This window comes from Camellia sinensis, chromosome 7 (genome assembly GCF_055761805.1).
Source record: "Camellia sinensis isolate YWXY chromosome 7, ASM5576180v1, whole genome shotgun sequence".
NCBI classification, from domain to species: Eukaryota; Viridiplantae; Streptophyta; class Magnoliopsida; order Ericales; family Theaceae; genus Camellia; species Camellia sinensis.
This window is the reverse complement of record NC_138967.1, coordinates 7,007,497-7,022,675: the sequence shown is the minus strand read 5'-3', so window position 1 is coordinate 7,022,675 and position 15,179 is coordinate 7,007,497. Positions and strand designations below refer to the sequence as shown.

The 15,179-nt window shown below is 39.9% G+C and overlaps 1 protein-coding gene across 7 annotated transcripts in view; it reads left to right on the top strand.

Annotated features, from left to right (window-relative positions):
• The window catches only part of LOC114323870 (uncharacterized), a 42,053-nt gene that overhangs the window by 25,566 nt on the left and 1,308 nt on the right, over positions 1-15,179 (top strand). The gene's annotated exons all lie outside the window — the stretch shown is intronic.

Genomic DNA, 15,179 nt, shown 5'->3' with positions numbered 1-15,179 from the left:
ACCGCATATACATTCTATCCAAAGACCTTTTGTATAACCCATCCTTCCACAAGACGAATTGGTAGCCCTGCATCTCACTTCAATTCTTTTTACTTTATCTTCAGGTAGCCTACTATGTTGGAGGTAAGCTATGAATGGTTCCCGCCAATCCTCCTCGCTTTCTCCCTTCGTGGTGACGACCAAGATTGGAACCAAGTCAGAAACTTTTTTTAAAGGTTGTAACACCCTTCTTTCACCTACCGTGATAGTAATTGTTTTACTTTCTGGTAGGATGAGTGATGCAGCCAAACTTGCAAGTGAATCAGCTCGAGCATTTGTTCTTCTCTTCACGTGGAAAATATGTGTTTTCCTGAATTGCGAAAGCAATTGATCAACCCTTTCATGATACGGGATGAGACTTGTTTTCTTAACAATGTATTCTCCACAGAGTTGCTTTACCACCAGTTCCGAATCTCCATAAATTGAGAGTTCTTCAATAGGAATTTGTAATGCCAATTCTAATCCAGCAATTACAGTTTCATATTCTGCCTCATTGTTGGAGCATCCTTCACTTAAGGCGAAAGAATGGGTGATTATAGCATTGTCTGGAGTCACAAACACAATTCCAATTCCAACTTTGTTGTTTTTAGGATTTTCTTGCTTCTTGCCATCTGGACTCCTTGAAGCTCCATCAAAATACATCTCCCATCCTTTTTGGATTTCTACTTGCATAACTTCTTCATCTGGTAAATCAGTTACTAGAGGTGAGTTATCAGGTATAGGATGTGCTGCCAAACAATCTGCTAGAGCCTGCCCCTTTACAGCTCTTTGGAAAACATATTCAATTGCGAATTGTTGGAGAATTACAGCCCACTTTTCAATTTTCCCTGAAAGAATGGGTCGTGAAAGTATATATTTCAAGGGGTCTGCTCTTGATATCAACTTGAAAGTATATATTTCAAGGGGTCTGCTCTTGATGCAAAGTATAAGAAGCTCAAGGAAGGCTAAATTCAAAGAAGCAATGATATTTGGATATTGGCATGATTTCATAGAAAAACCGATAGGAATTTTATATAATTATGTTTCTAGTATTTGTAGAGTATTATTTTATGATTATTTTTATGTTTTGTAGGATTTTTAGGTCAAGGGTATTTTGGTAATTTTCATTATTGTTGTCATGGGCTGTAGCGGTCGCCCATGGGTCGTCTTGTGGGTCAAGTTATTTGATTTGATTTGATTTGATTTATGTTTCTTATTTGGTCTTAAATTAGTTTTGGAAGTCTAAACTATTATAGTAGTTTCCTTTTTTGGTTCTAATTGATTTATAAAGCCTCTTAGTTCTATATAAAGCCATGTAATGCTTTTAATTATATGGAGTTGATATTTTATAAAAAGTTGAGAGCTTTGAAGCTTCTTAATGGATTGTGTGATGCAATCAAACCCTAGGTGTGATGCCTATGGAATCTACATGTGATGCCTAGACCTATCTTCTTCTTCTCCTTTCTTCTTCTTTTATGTTTTAGTTTACTATTCACGAGTTACTGTTCACAGCCTCATAGAAGCCCCTAAACAGTGCTAAAATCCCATCTTTTCATGCTTAAACTCTTACCTATTTATTACCCTAAACAAACCCGACTTGTTCCCTATTTGTCCTGCATCACAAGACATGTCTTTTGGATAGGAGAATAATTGACTTCTGCCCCAACCAGAGTACGACTCAAGTAATACAAGGCATTTTCTTTTCCATGCTCATTGTGTTGTGCCAACAGTGCCCCTAATGAACCATCCAGGGCTGTTATGTACAACAAGAGTGGTTTCCCTTTTATTGGGCTGATGACTACTGGAGGCTTCAAAAGATGCTCCTTAAAACTATTAAAAGCATTTTGGCACTGCTGATTCCATTCAAATGGAACACCCTTTTTCATCAATCTTGAGAATGCCAAGCATCGACCAGCCAAGTTCGAAATAAATCTTCTGATATAAGCCAATCTCACTTATAGCCCCTTCAATTCCCTTAAATTTCGCGGAGGAGGCATTTCAGCAATGGCTTTAATCTTAGTAGGGTCAATTTCAATCCCTTTGTTTCAAACCACAAAACCTAGAAATTTTCCTGAGGAAACTCCAAATGCACATTTTAGTGGGTTCATCTTGAGTTTGTATCTCCTCAAACGTTCGAAGATTCTTCTCAAATCTTCCACATGGTTTTCCTCCTCCTTTGTCTTGACGACAAGATCATCAACATAGTATTCAATGGTGTCATAGAGCATATCACCGAAAATTACAGTCATCGCCCTGTGATACGTGGCCCCAACATTTTTCAGGCCAAAAGGCATTACCTTATAACAAAAGACTCCTCTCGGAGTCCTGAATGCAATCATTTCTTCATCTTCAGGTGCCATTCGGATTTGATTGTATCCTGAGTATCCATCCATAAAAGACAAGGTTTCATACCCAGTAGTTGCATCTACAAGAAGTTCAGTGATGGGCAAGGGAAAGTCATCTTTAGGACAAGCCTCATTAAGATCACTGAAATCAATGCAAACCCTGATTTGACCATTCTTTTTCTTGACCGGCACTATGTTTGCTAGCCAGGTTGGATATTTGACTTCCCTGATGAATCCTGCATTGATAAGCTTCTCGACTTCAGCTTCAATTTGGGCTGTAAGCTCTAGTCAAGTTCGCCTCTGAGGCTGTTTAACTGGCCGTTTCTCAGGGTGAATTGCAAGCTTATGGACTGCAATCTCTGGATTAAGATCAGGCATCTCACTGTAGTTCCATGCAAATATGTCACGATACTCCCTTAAGAAGGAAATATATTGCCGAGCTTCTTCTTCCTTTAAATTTGCACTAATGAAGGTTGGTTTGTTTTCTCCTTCATCACCCAGATTTATTTCATGAAGGTCATCCACGGTGGCTTGGCCTCCTGCTTCAAATTCTGTTGGTGCAGGTTGAGCTTCATCTTGGTCAACATCTTCCAACACATCTTGAGTGATAGTCATGTTTACTGGAAATTTTTCCTCATCCCCCCGATAGCCTAACCCTTCTGTCCTAGCGGTGATAATACCGCCTTGTTGGATAGCCTGCCTCTGTGAAGGTGATAATGCAAAGTCAAAGGGTGTCATTGTTCCTGGTATTTTTTTAGGATCTAAACCAACTTTTACCAACATCTGTGTAATTTCTGCACTGAAGGTAGGCTTCTCAAAACTTGAGATGTTTTCTTCTGGCACTTGTTCAACTTTCACTTTTTGTTCAACATCTCCAAGTGAGTGGAATATGATGGGTTTCGACCTTTTTCCTTTAGAAGGGACCACAATTTTATTATATTTCTCCACATAGGTGCATTCCGTCCTCCTTAATGGCAACGTGAACTCACCCTTGAGATCCAAAATTGGATTTATTGGGGCTAGATCCTTTGCCCCTAGTTTCCTTTCGGACTTTGGCATATATCGAAAAGTTCTTTTTGTTGAAACTGGAGTAGACTCTAGAGCGTCTTTGACATTCGGAGTATCTTCTGACTTTTTCACATCTTTTCCCTTTCTTTGTGAAGTCTTTGTATAGAAACGAACATCAACATAATAGGCCTCTATTTCTCCAAATGGATCATTGTCAGCCACAATTGTCCTTTCTTTTTTGGGTGAAGGCAACGGGTACTTGATACATTGGTGATAAGTTGATGGCACTGCATGATGATTATGCATCCATGGTCTCCCAAGCAAAGCATTGTAGGAGGTGTCTACATCAATGACCAAGAATTCAGTGCTTTCTTCAATATCCCCAAATTTGGTTCGCAATTCAATCTTTCCCATTGGGCGTTGTTCATTCTGATTAGATCTTTGAATGACCAGACGACTTGGGCTCAGTTGTGAAATTCGAATCCTTAATAGGTTTAAGGCCCTTCGAGGCAGGATGTTTACCGCAGATCCTCCATCAACCAAAATTCGAGAAATCTTCACATCATGGATAAGCCCAGTAATAAACAAAGGCCGATTATGGTCTGCCATTTCAGCACACATGTCATTGTCATCTAAGGTTACCATAGCCATGCATATAGTTGTCTTCTCTTAATTTCTACTGTCAATTTCTTTGTGGAAATCCTCTGGCTTGGACAGGGCATATATTAAAGACTTTCGAAGCTCTGGAGACATTTTTAGTGCATCATATACGCTCAACAATGCTGGAATTTTCTTTAGATGAGCTAGTACATCATATTTCACTTGCTCTTCCTCCAGCAAAACCTGTGGAACTTTTGACGTTTGAGGGTCCTGAGGATTTCGTAATTTCCTCCGGTAGGTCAAGTAAGTCTGGCATACTTCAGCAACCGCTTTTTCGTTGACCTCAACTTCTTTTGTTCCCTCACCTATTTGGACCATGTTAACTGGTCCAGCTACAGGGTGATCATCATCATCAGTCACTTTTCCATCTTACTGGAGCTGCATTCTTCTCCCATTTCTTAGGTACTGTGAGTCACGCCTATAAAAGCATTGGGATTCTTCAAAACCATTCTTAATGGCCTCCCAACTAGGCACCATGACTCCATCGAGGGAGCAATACTAGTCAAAGGTGATCCCCTCCAAAGAAAATGGGAATTGTTTTAGGCAAAGTGCTTGATTTTGAGCTGTTTCCCCACACTGTTTCAAAAAACGCCTAATATGTTTTTGAGAATCTCCATACCCCTCATATAGGACAAAATTCAGAAGTTCGTCTCCTTCAGGAAATGGTGTTTGCTTTACCCATAAAGGAAACAAATCCCTTGGGCGATAAGTGCCCATCTCTCGAAGATCAAGGGCAGTTTCAATCTTCTCCTCAGTTGTGCCTTCTATGAAATCATATGTTTGAGAAGATGTACCTTCGTCATCCAAATGTTTCGACATCTCAATTTCTATTGGCCATGGTTTATAAAATGTCCTATAGAATCGATCAGCCATGGTGTCCCAATTTGGGATTGAATTAGGTGGCAGGCTGAAGTATCAATCTGCTGCCCATTCTTCCAAAGAAAGAACGAATTGCCCTAGAAGTAACGCCTGGCTTTTTATTGTGTTTCCACATTGTGCAAGGAAACGAACCAAATGGCGCCTTGGACAACCTGTCCTATTATATAAAGGAAAACGAGGTACTGCATATCCTCGTGGGAACTGAACCCATTCGACCCAATTAGGGAAAGGGTCTCCAGAAATTTGATTTCTTTCAATAATCAAATTTTGATGGGCTTCAAAACCCTCATCTTTCAAAGAGACTGTTACTTTTGCCTGATGTTCTGTTTCCCTTCTAGCTTCAATTTTTGCTTTCTCATCATCACCTGGATTGCGAATGATATATATTTCTCGCTCTTCAAAATTTACATCCACAGTGATGACATTACAAGGAAAGTCAAAGTGGTCACGTGATACACTTTCTCCATCGTATGTCCTAGCTGGGGATGTGTATGGTGAACCATCAGGAGAAAAGTCAAGTTCCCAATCTTCATTAGGATCCTCAACTTGAGATGACTTTGCTTGTTTACTTGAATGCTTCCATACTTCATCATCTGACTTACACTTGCCATTCACCTCATCATCTTTGAAGTTTAGTCGTTTTTTCGCTTTTTTAACAAGCTCTGAGTCAGACCTACACCCAGTGTCTCCTTGTTCTATTCCCCTTACATATTCTGGAGTGCTTTGATAGTACATTGGTGGTACTGGCGAATAATTTGGAGAAAAGGCTTCTGGTGTGTACTCTGGAGAAGCTGGTGTATATTCTGCAGAGGCTAGTGTGTATTCTGGAGAAGCTAGTGTATACTCTGGTGAGGCTGGTGTGTATTCTGGAGAAGCTGGTGTATACTTTGGTGAGTCAAGTATGCAGATAGGAGATGTAATGCAATCTCCTTCCCTAACTTTTGAACCAACTTCACCCTCATCTTCCTCGTCATCACTCAAAACAAAGATGGTTAGGCAATGGGCCAAAGTAAGCTTTTCCTCCCTCCTTTTATCAAAGTATGTCTGCAACTCCACAAATTGAAATTTTGAAGGTAGAAATTCCTCCAATGTGACTGGGACAAGGGGACATTGCTCTAACTGCTCATCCGGGACCAATTTCTCCCCTTTTTCCTTCTTTGGGTTCTTTTTTCCTTTTCTCTTACTTACTTTGGCTTTTTTCTGTTTCCTGGAAACTTTTGGTTTTTGCTTTTTGGAAACTTTTGGCCTTTGTGTTGTTGAAGCAACCACATTTCTAGCTTTCACTGTGACATTTTGTTTTTTCTTCATGCTTTTTGACTGATAAACAACCCATTCACCTTCATTATCATTGTCGATAGTGATTGGGTTAGCAGATGCTTTCTCTTGAGGAGGGAGCTCGATAATCTTAGAGTCCAAAAGTTCCTGAATTTTATCTTTCAGAACAAAGCACTTTTTTATCGGATGGCTAATCAAACGATGGTAGGGGCAATACTTTGGATCGTTGGTCTTTCCTACCTCATGTGGTCTCTTCACCTCAGGGAGAGCAATTAACTTTTGCTCCAACAGATCTTCAAATAGGTCTTCGACCTGATCTTCCGTGAAGGAATATTTCTTCTCCAACGTCTCTTTCGTAGTCACCTTTTTAAATTCTTTGGGCTTTTTAGCCCCTACTACAATGGGACCCTTCTTTCTGGTTTCAATTGTAGCTGCAGTCGAGGACTCAACCCTTTCAACGGCCCTAAGCCTCCTTCGTTTAGCTAGATGCAGCTCCATATCATGAGCTTTAGTGCATAGATCATTGAATCCTTCAAAAGTTTGAGCCATAAGAGCCGTAGAGAGCTCATGTCGGAAGTTGTTAAGGCACATCCGAATTAACTCTAATTGCGTAAACTTTTGAGGACAAGCAAATGTCAAAGCTCACCATCTTGCAATGAAATCTGTAACAGACTCATTGTCACGTTGCTTGGTCTCAGTCAGTTCTGGTACTCCAACTCGCCTTTGTGTGTTGTAGAACTGTTTAAGGAACTCCTTCACCATGGAATCCGAATTTAGGATTGATCTCTCAGAAAGGTTAGCATACCAAGTAAATGCAGAACTTTCAAGTGATTGGACAAATAGCTGCAGGCACAGGGCCTCATTTTGGGCTATTGGCCCGCACCTTGAAAGAAAATGAGCCACATGTTGTCTTGGATCTCCTGTTCCATCAAACATTTTGAAATCTGGTTGGGAAAAACCAGAAGGGAATGGAATAGCATCTACCCATGCTGGGTAAGGTTTTGTAATTATTCGAAAGTTCTCATTTTCTTTTTCTTTTGACTTTCTTTACTTGTCTCCTCACCATATCATCAATCATGGCCATGAGCATTGGATTCATACCACCACTGGTTAGATTAGAGTAACAAAGACCATTGCCCCCTGGGGCTAGTGTGCTTTGTATGCCTACAGATGTCCCCACAACAGGTTGTGTCATTTGTTTGGGTACACTTCCTGGTCCTGTCATTTGAGCCTGCAACTGTTGCATTTGCTCCAACATAGCAGCCATTTCCCGTTCTCTTCTCTCAAGTTGTTCTTGTAGGGCCACCATTTTTTCCTTGAGACTTTGGTCTTGTTGGACCTACGAATTTTCACCTTCTTTCTCAATCTTAGTCATCATAACTGCGACTTTGTTGATATCTCCCAATTCATTGTTTCCAATATTCGTTGAAACAAACGAGATAGAATCATTTTGTTTGTACAAAGGATTATCAACCCCCACAACATTACTCATATTTGAAGCATTTGACTGCGATGCTTTGTTTTGAGCCTCACGGGTTATGGACCTTGTTACGGGCCCTTTTCTTATGCCCTCCATAGACAGTTCAATCAAAGTAGAAATATTTCCCAAGGGTTGCTTACCCTCCTCCACCTCTGACTTTCCAACAAAGACAGGACTTTCAATTTGTTTTTGGCATTCATCTTTCGAGAGAGCCCTTTCAATAGCTCCTATAACATTTGTTGCCACTGTTCTTAGTTCCAGTTTCTTTAAGGCCTTATTTCTTCTTTGCCTTTGTCTTTTCGAAACGGGACCATGTGATGACATATCAAGTCAAGCCCCTAGGGGCATAGAAGGAACCATTTGCGTTTTTGCAAATTCCTTATGAATTTTCAAAACAGTTCCTACATTTTTAGAGCAGACCAATTGATGTTGATTCAAATCCCGTTGGGCCAACAGGTGTTCCTTATTCGAACCTTGTCGGGCCAACGGGTGTTTCTTATTCTGTCGGGCCAACGGGTGTTCCTTATTCGAACCCTGTCGAGCCAACAAGTGTTCCTTTGGCTCCTGAGAGTTGATTGAGATTTGTTTTGGCCGATTTTGTGCTCTGAACAGAACTGTCGATTCGTAGGCCACAACTATTTTTTCAACAACAGGAACCTTTTTTCCATCAACAGGAGTTTGGGTCATGCTGGAAATTTGTGATAATGTATATAATATGATAGTGGTGTTGGTGAAGGATAGTGGCATGTATAGAATATGATAGTGGTGTTGGTGGTAGATAGTGGCATGTATATAATATGATAGTGGTGTTGGTGAAGGATAGTGGCATGTATAGAATATGATAGTGGTGTTGGTGGTAGATAGTGGCATGTATATAATATGATAGTGGTAGATAGTGGTAATATATAATATGTAAGTGGCATATAATGGGTTATAATGATGTTTGTAATATCTCCCATATAAGGAGTGTCATTTGGTCTTGTAAGATAAGAAGTTTTGAATATAACACAAATATATTCCTTCTTCCTCATATTTTCGGAGTTCTTCTTCCTCATATTTTCTAAGTTGGTATCAGAGCAACAACAAACACAGCAGCCCTAAAACCGTCATAGCCATGTCGGAAGTCACGTCCGAAACCACTTCAACCCCTGCCGCTGCCATTCCGGTGAAAACGTCCAACTCTCACTCTGTCCAAATCACCACCATCCGCCTAAATGGTGATAATTTTCTCCGCTGGTCACAATCTGTCCGGATGTATATCCGTGGGCAAGGAAAGATCGGTTACATCACTGGTGACAAGAAGGCTCCTGCTGTTAATGATCCGCTGTTCGACAGTTGGGACGCTGAAAACTCCATGGTTATGACATGGTTGGTCAATTCCATGGAGGAGGATATAAGCTCTAATTACATGTGCTATACTACTGCACAAGAATTGTGGGATAATGTTAGTCAGATGTATTCTGACCTAGGAAATCAATCTCAAGTTTTCGAATTAACTTTGAAGTTGGGAGAGATTCGTCAAGGAGATGATTCCGTCACCAAATATTTCAATTCGTTGAAAAGGTTGTGGCAGGATCTTGACATCTTCAACACATACGAATGGAAATCGGTTGACGACTACAACCACCACAAGAAAATTGTGGAAGATAGCCGTATTTACAAGTTTCTTGCCGGCCTCAACATTGAGTTCGATGAAGTGCGAGGAAGAATTATTGGCAGACCTCCTCTCCCATCCATTGGCGAAGTATTTGCCGAAGTCAGAAGGGAAGAGAGCCGAAGGAGCGTCATGCTTAAGAAAAAAGGTACTGGTGAATCAATTGAAATTTCTGCTTTAATTAGCAATGCTGCGGCCAACAAGGCTGCAAATTACCAGCGCAGGTTTGATGATAAGCCACGGGTCTGGTGTGATTTTTGCAACAAGCCTCGCCATACACGCGAAACGTGTTGGAAGATCCATGGCAAACCTGTCAACTGGAAAAGCAGCAAACAAGGAGAGAAAAATCGTGGCTTTCCTACCGCTAATGAAGCCGATTCAGGTCCCTTCAACAAAGAGCAGATTGATCAACTCTTAAAGCTGATAAAATCCAACTCCTCATCCGGTACTCCTAGTGTTTTGTTGGCACAAACAGGTAGAAATCCTAAAGTCTTCTCTTGCCTAAACTTCTCTCCGTGGATCATAGATTTCGGTGCCTCCGATCACATGACTAGTTTTTCCCATTTATTTAGTACCTATTTCCCTTGTTCTGGTCATGACAAAATCAGAATAGCCGATGGTAGTTTTTCATCTATTGCAGGAAAAGGATTTATTAAACTAACTGAGAAAATTAATCTCAATGCTGTTCTTCACGTCCCCAACTTAGCCTGTAACCTTTTGTCTGTCAGTAAACTATCTAAGGATTCTAATTGTCGTGTTACATTTTTTGAATCCCATTGTGAATTTCAGGACCAGAACTCGGGGATGATGATTGGGCGTGCTAGGATGCTTGAAGGTCTTTACTACTTTGATGAAGTACCTGCTAGTAATAAAAAAGCTCAGAGCTTTAATAGTACTAGTTCAATCTCTGTTCAAGAAAAAATAATGCTATGGCACTATAGGCTAGGACATCCTAGTTTTCTTTATCTGAAACATTTATTTCCAGAATTATTTAAAGGGATTGATTGCTCTTCTTTTCATTGTGAAAGTTGCATTTTTGCAAAATTTCATCGCTCTACTTATTTGCCGAAACCTTACCAGGCTTCCAAACCTTTTTATTTGATTCATAGTGATGTTTGGGGCCCTTCTAAAATCACTACTCTTTCTGGTAAAAAATGGTTTGTTACATTTATTGATGACCATACCCGCTTATGTTGGATTTATTTGATGAATAAAAAATCTGACGTGAAAAATTTATTCATAAATTTTTACAATATGATTGAAAACCAATTTCAAACCAAAATTGGTATTTTACATTCTGATAATGGAACAGAATATTTCAATGAGCAGTTGGGTGAGTTTTTGGAAAAAAATGGGATTTTTCATCAATCTACATGTCGGGATACCCCTCAACAAAATGGCATTGCAGAACGAAAAAATAAACATCTACTTGAAGTAGCACGTGCTATAATGTTTTACATGCATGTTCCTAAATATTTATGGGGTGAAGCAATTTTAACAGCCTCTTATTTGATAAACAGGATGCCTACAAAGGTGTTAACATACAAAACACTTTTTGATTGTCTCAAAACTTTTTTTCCTGACACGAGGTTGTTTTCTGATTTACCCGCCAAAGTTTTTGGATGTACTGCCTATGTTCATGTTCCCAGTCAATTTCGTTCAAAACTTGACCCCCGTGCTATAAAATGTGTTTTTTTGGGTTATTCCTCAAACAAAAAGGGGTATAAGTGTTTCGATCCTCAAACCAAGAAATTTCATGTGAGTATGGATGTGTCATTTGTGGAAACAAAATCCTATTTCCCCAACACTTCTCTTCAGGGGGAGACAAGTGGAGTAGAAGACCGTTTTTGGGATATTTCTATCCCGCTCCCCAATGTCATTTATCCTACCCAAAAACCACATCTGTCTGATAGTGATCACTTAGGAGAACCAAGTTCTATGGTGCCTAGTCAAGAAGATTCTTGTTTAGGGGGAGAAGTACTACAAAATGATCTAAATCCTGAGCTTCAGGTTTATACTAGGAAGCGATTTCATCTGAGGAATAATGACCCGAATGTCCATCCTAATGACCCGAATGTCCACCCGAGTTCTGGCATCAAAATTTTAGGTAATCCTATTCCTTCTATTTCCGACCTTGATGTTCCTATAGCAATTAGGAAAGGTGTCCGAAATTGCATTAAACATCCTATTGCAAATTACCTCTCCTATCAAAGACTGTCTAAAAACCATAGAGCTTTCACATCTAGGATTTCACACTTGTTTGTTCCAAGGAATATACAGGAAGCATTGGATGATCCGAATTGGAAATTAGCAGTCATGGAGGAGATGAATGCTTTAAGGAGAAGTGGTACTTGGGAGATAGTTGATCTACCCAAAGACAAGAAAACAGTTGGGTGTAAATGGGTGTTTACGATAAAATGTAACGCAGATGGAAGCGTTGAGAGATACAAGGCGAGACTGGTGGCTAAAGGCTTCACTCAAACTTATGGGATCGACTATCAGGAGACGTTTGCTCCTGTTGCTAAAATAAATTCCATCAGAGTACTGTTATCTCTTGCAGTAAATTCAGATTGGCCTCTACATCAACTTGACATTAAAAATGCATTTCTCAATGGTGATCTTGAAGAGGAGGTGTTCATGAGCCTACCGCCGGGATTTGAACAGAGACTTGGAAGCGACAGAGTATGCAGATTGAACAAGTCATTATACGGACTCAAACAATCACCAAGAGCGTGGTTTGAACGCTTTGGGAAGGCAGTTATCAGTTGTGGCTTCTCGCAGAGTCAAGCAGATCACACAATATTTTATAAACATTCAAAAAACAGTAAAATTGCAATTTTGATTGTTTATGTTGATGACATCATTTTAACTGGTAATGATGAAGCAGAGTTAGCAGCCCTCAAAGAGAAACTCGCAAAAGAATTTCACATTAAGGATCTGGGAGCCCTCAAGTATTTCCTCGGAATGGAATTTGCAAGATCCAAGGAAGGAATATTCGTTAATCAGAGAAAATATGTTCTTGATCTCCTTGGAGAAACAGGTATGCTTGGTTGTAAGATGGTGGAGACTCCGATCGAGCCTAACTTGAAGTTACAAGCTGCTAAGGCTGAAGAAGTCAAAGAGAGGGAACAATATCAGCGACTTGTAGGGAAATTGATTTACTTGTCTCATACGCGGCCTGATATTGCCTTTGCAGTCAGCATGGTAAGTCAGTTCATGCACTCACCAGGGGCAGAGCACTTTGAGGCCGTTTATAAGATCTTAAGATATTTGAAAGGAACTCCAGGGAGAGGCTTACTGTTCAAGAAACATGGGCATCTTCAAGTTGAAGTATACACAGATGCAGACTGGGCAGGAAGTGTTACAGACAGGAGATCAACATCCGGATACTGCTCCTTTGTAGGTGGGAACCTAGTTACATGGCGGAGTAAAAAACAAAATGTGGTAGCTAGAAGTAGTGCAGAAGCAGAGTTCAGAGCTGTTGCCCATGGAATCTGTGAAGCAATGTGGATTAAAAGAATTCTTGAAGAATTAAAGCTTTCTCACCCGACACCTATGAAGGTCTATTGTGACAACAAAGCAGCTATATCTATAGCTCATAATCCAGTTCTACATGATCGCACAAAACATATAGAAGTGGATAAACATTTCATCAAGGAGAAAATCAATGCTGGCATAATCTGTATGACCTACCTTCCAACAGGTGAACAATTAGCTGATGTGCTAACAAAGGGACTACACAAGAAGCAATTTGATAAGCTGACTAGCAAGCTGGCTATGGAAGATATCTTCAAACCAGCTTGAGGGGGAGTGCTGGAAATTTGTGATAATGTATATAATATGATAGTGGTGTTGGTGAAGGATAGTGGCATGTATAGAATATGATAGTGGTGTTGGTGGTAGATAGTGGCATGTATATAATATGATAGTGGTGTTGGTGAAGGATAGTGGCATGTATAGAATATGATAGTGGTGTTGGTGGTAGATAGTGACATGTATATAATATGATAGTGGTAGATAGTGGTAATATATAATATGTAAGTGGCATATAATGGGTTATAATGATGTTTGTAATATCTCCTATATAAGGAGTGTCATTTGGTCTTGTAAGATAAGAAGTTTTGAATATAACACAAATATATTCCTTCTTCCTCATATTTTCGGAGTTCTTCTTCCTCATATTTTCTAAGTGGTCATTACCCTCCTCCCAATGGCCCTAATGATGGCCATGTTTTCAGTAGAGGCTTTCTTCTGGACAGACTCCACCATTTTAATGGAGTCTTCTACCTTTTTGAGTAGTTGGGCCACAACATTTTTTGTTGCCCCCGTTGAAGCTGCAACAAAAGTCGTAGTTGCAAACTGATTAGCCTCCTTTGCCTGAATTAGAAAGCTCTTCGTTCGGGCTGTGGCCCTCACGGTTGCGTACTGCTTCGACACTTTCACATAGTCTTCAGTAATCTTTCTCAAACTTTCAGTTTTTTGGAGAAGTGTGACTTTCTTCGTCACACCAGTTACTTCCGGGACAGCCAAGAGCTTTCGCTCTGGAGCCCCTTGGGTGATAGGGGAAAGAAGTGCATCTTTCCAGGATTTCGCCGATTCTACCTTTGGGACAGCCAAGAGCATTCGCTCCGGAGCCCCTTGGGTGATGGGTGCTATCTCCACCCTTGGTGATTTCAGAACCACTGGAGTGTAGGTTTGTCTCTTGATAGTTGCTTCAGCATTCCTATAACAAAAGAATACATCAATAAGTTTCAACTATATATATATATATATATTTATTCTTCAAAAGATGGGAGGAGAAATGTCTCACTGGGCGTGCCAGAATTTGTAGACACAAATTTTGAATCATGAAGTGTTTCAACACATTTTAAAATTTTATATTACAAATGTCCACTGCTTAGTTTTTGGACTAAACAGTGTTGATTATTTGATTAGCAGGTTCCTATTTCCGATCTGTATTCTAGATCGTTAATTACACATTTTATATAAATGAAACCTCCGATTAATGAAGAACAAAATAAATAACAAAAGACAATTTAAGAAAAATAAATATTTTATTAAAATTGTTATGGGTTTTGAATCCTCGAATACAAAATACAATTTTTGGGTTTGGAACCTTTTACCTATTCATCACCATTAGCGTAGGCTCTTGAGTTCTCTAGGCTTCTCTTCTTCTTTCTTGTAACGACTTCCTTAGCTCTCAATTTATTTCTCTCTCTCTCTGATCTTTTCACTTCTGATTTTCTGATCCCTCGTCTTGTGTGATGGTCCTCATATTTATAGAGGGCCATCAGGTGATAGGAATGCCTCATCTTCAATTTGAATTTCAAATTGAATGATAGCGCTATTTGAATTTTGAATAATAGCGCTATCTGATTAACCGGATTGATCTTTGGGGTTTCATCCTGTGTGGTGTCCTTGCTGTAGGCTCTACAGGTGCCATCTTTCGTAAGCTCCACGTGTCACTTGAGCATTTTGAATGACGTCTTGAGATACGACGTTGTTTTATTTATGCACCTCAATGGATCATATTGATCTTTTTAGGAAGTGATTACCTATAACATTCCTATTATAGGCTCTATACGTGTCATTGACTGATTGACCGTATTTGAAATTTTAACATAAATTTGTTGAAATTTATGTGCCAACAGGCACATTTTGGTGAACTGGTGTTGTTTGTGTTGTGCTGATGTGGAGTCGATGGATCATTTGCTTATTCACTGTCCGGTTGTTTTCGGCTCTGGATGCTCATTGTTGCGACGTTTGGCTTGGATTGGGTGCGTTTGCACTTTTGTAAAGCTATGTAGGGGGTCGAGTTGGGAGGAGGCGTCGAAAGGCATGGATGCTTGCTCCCCACTGT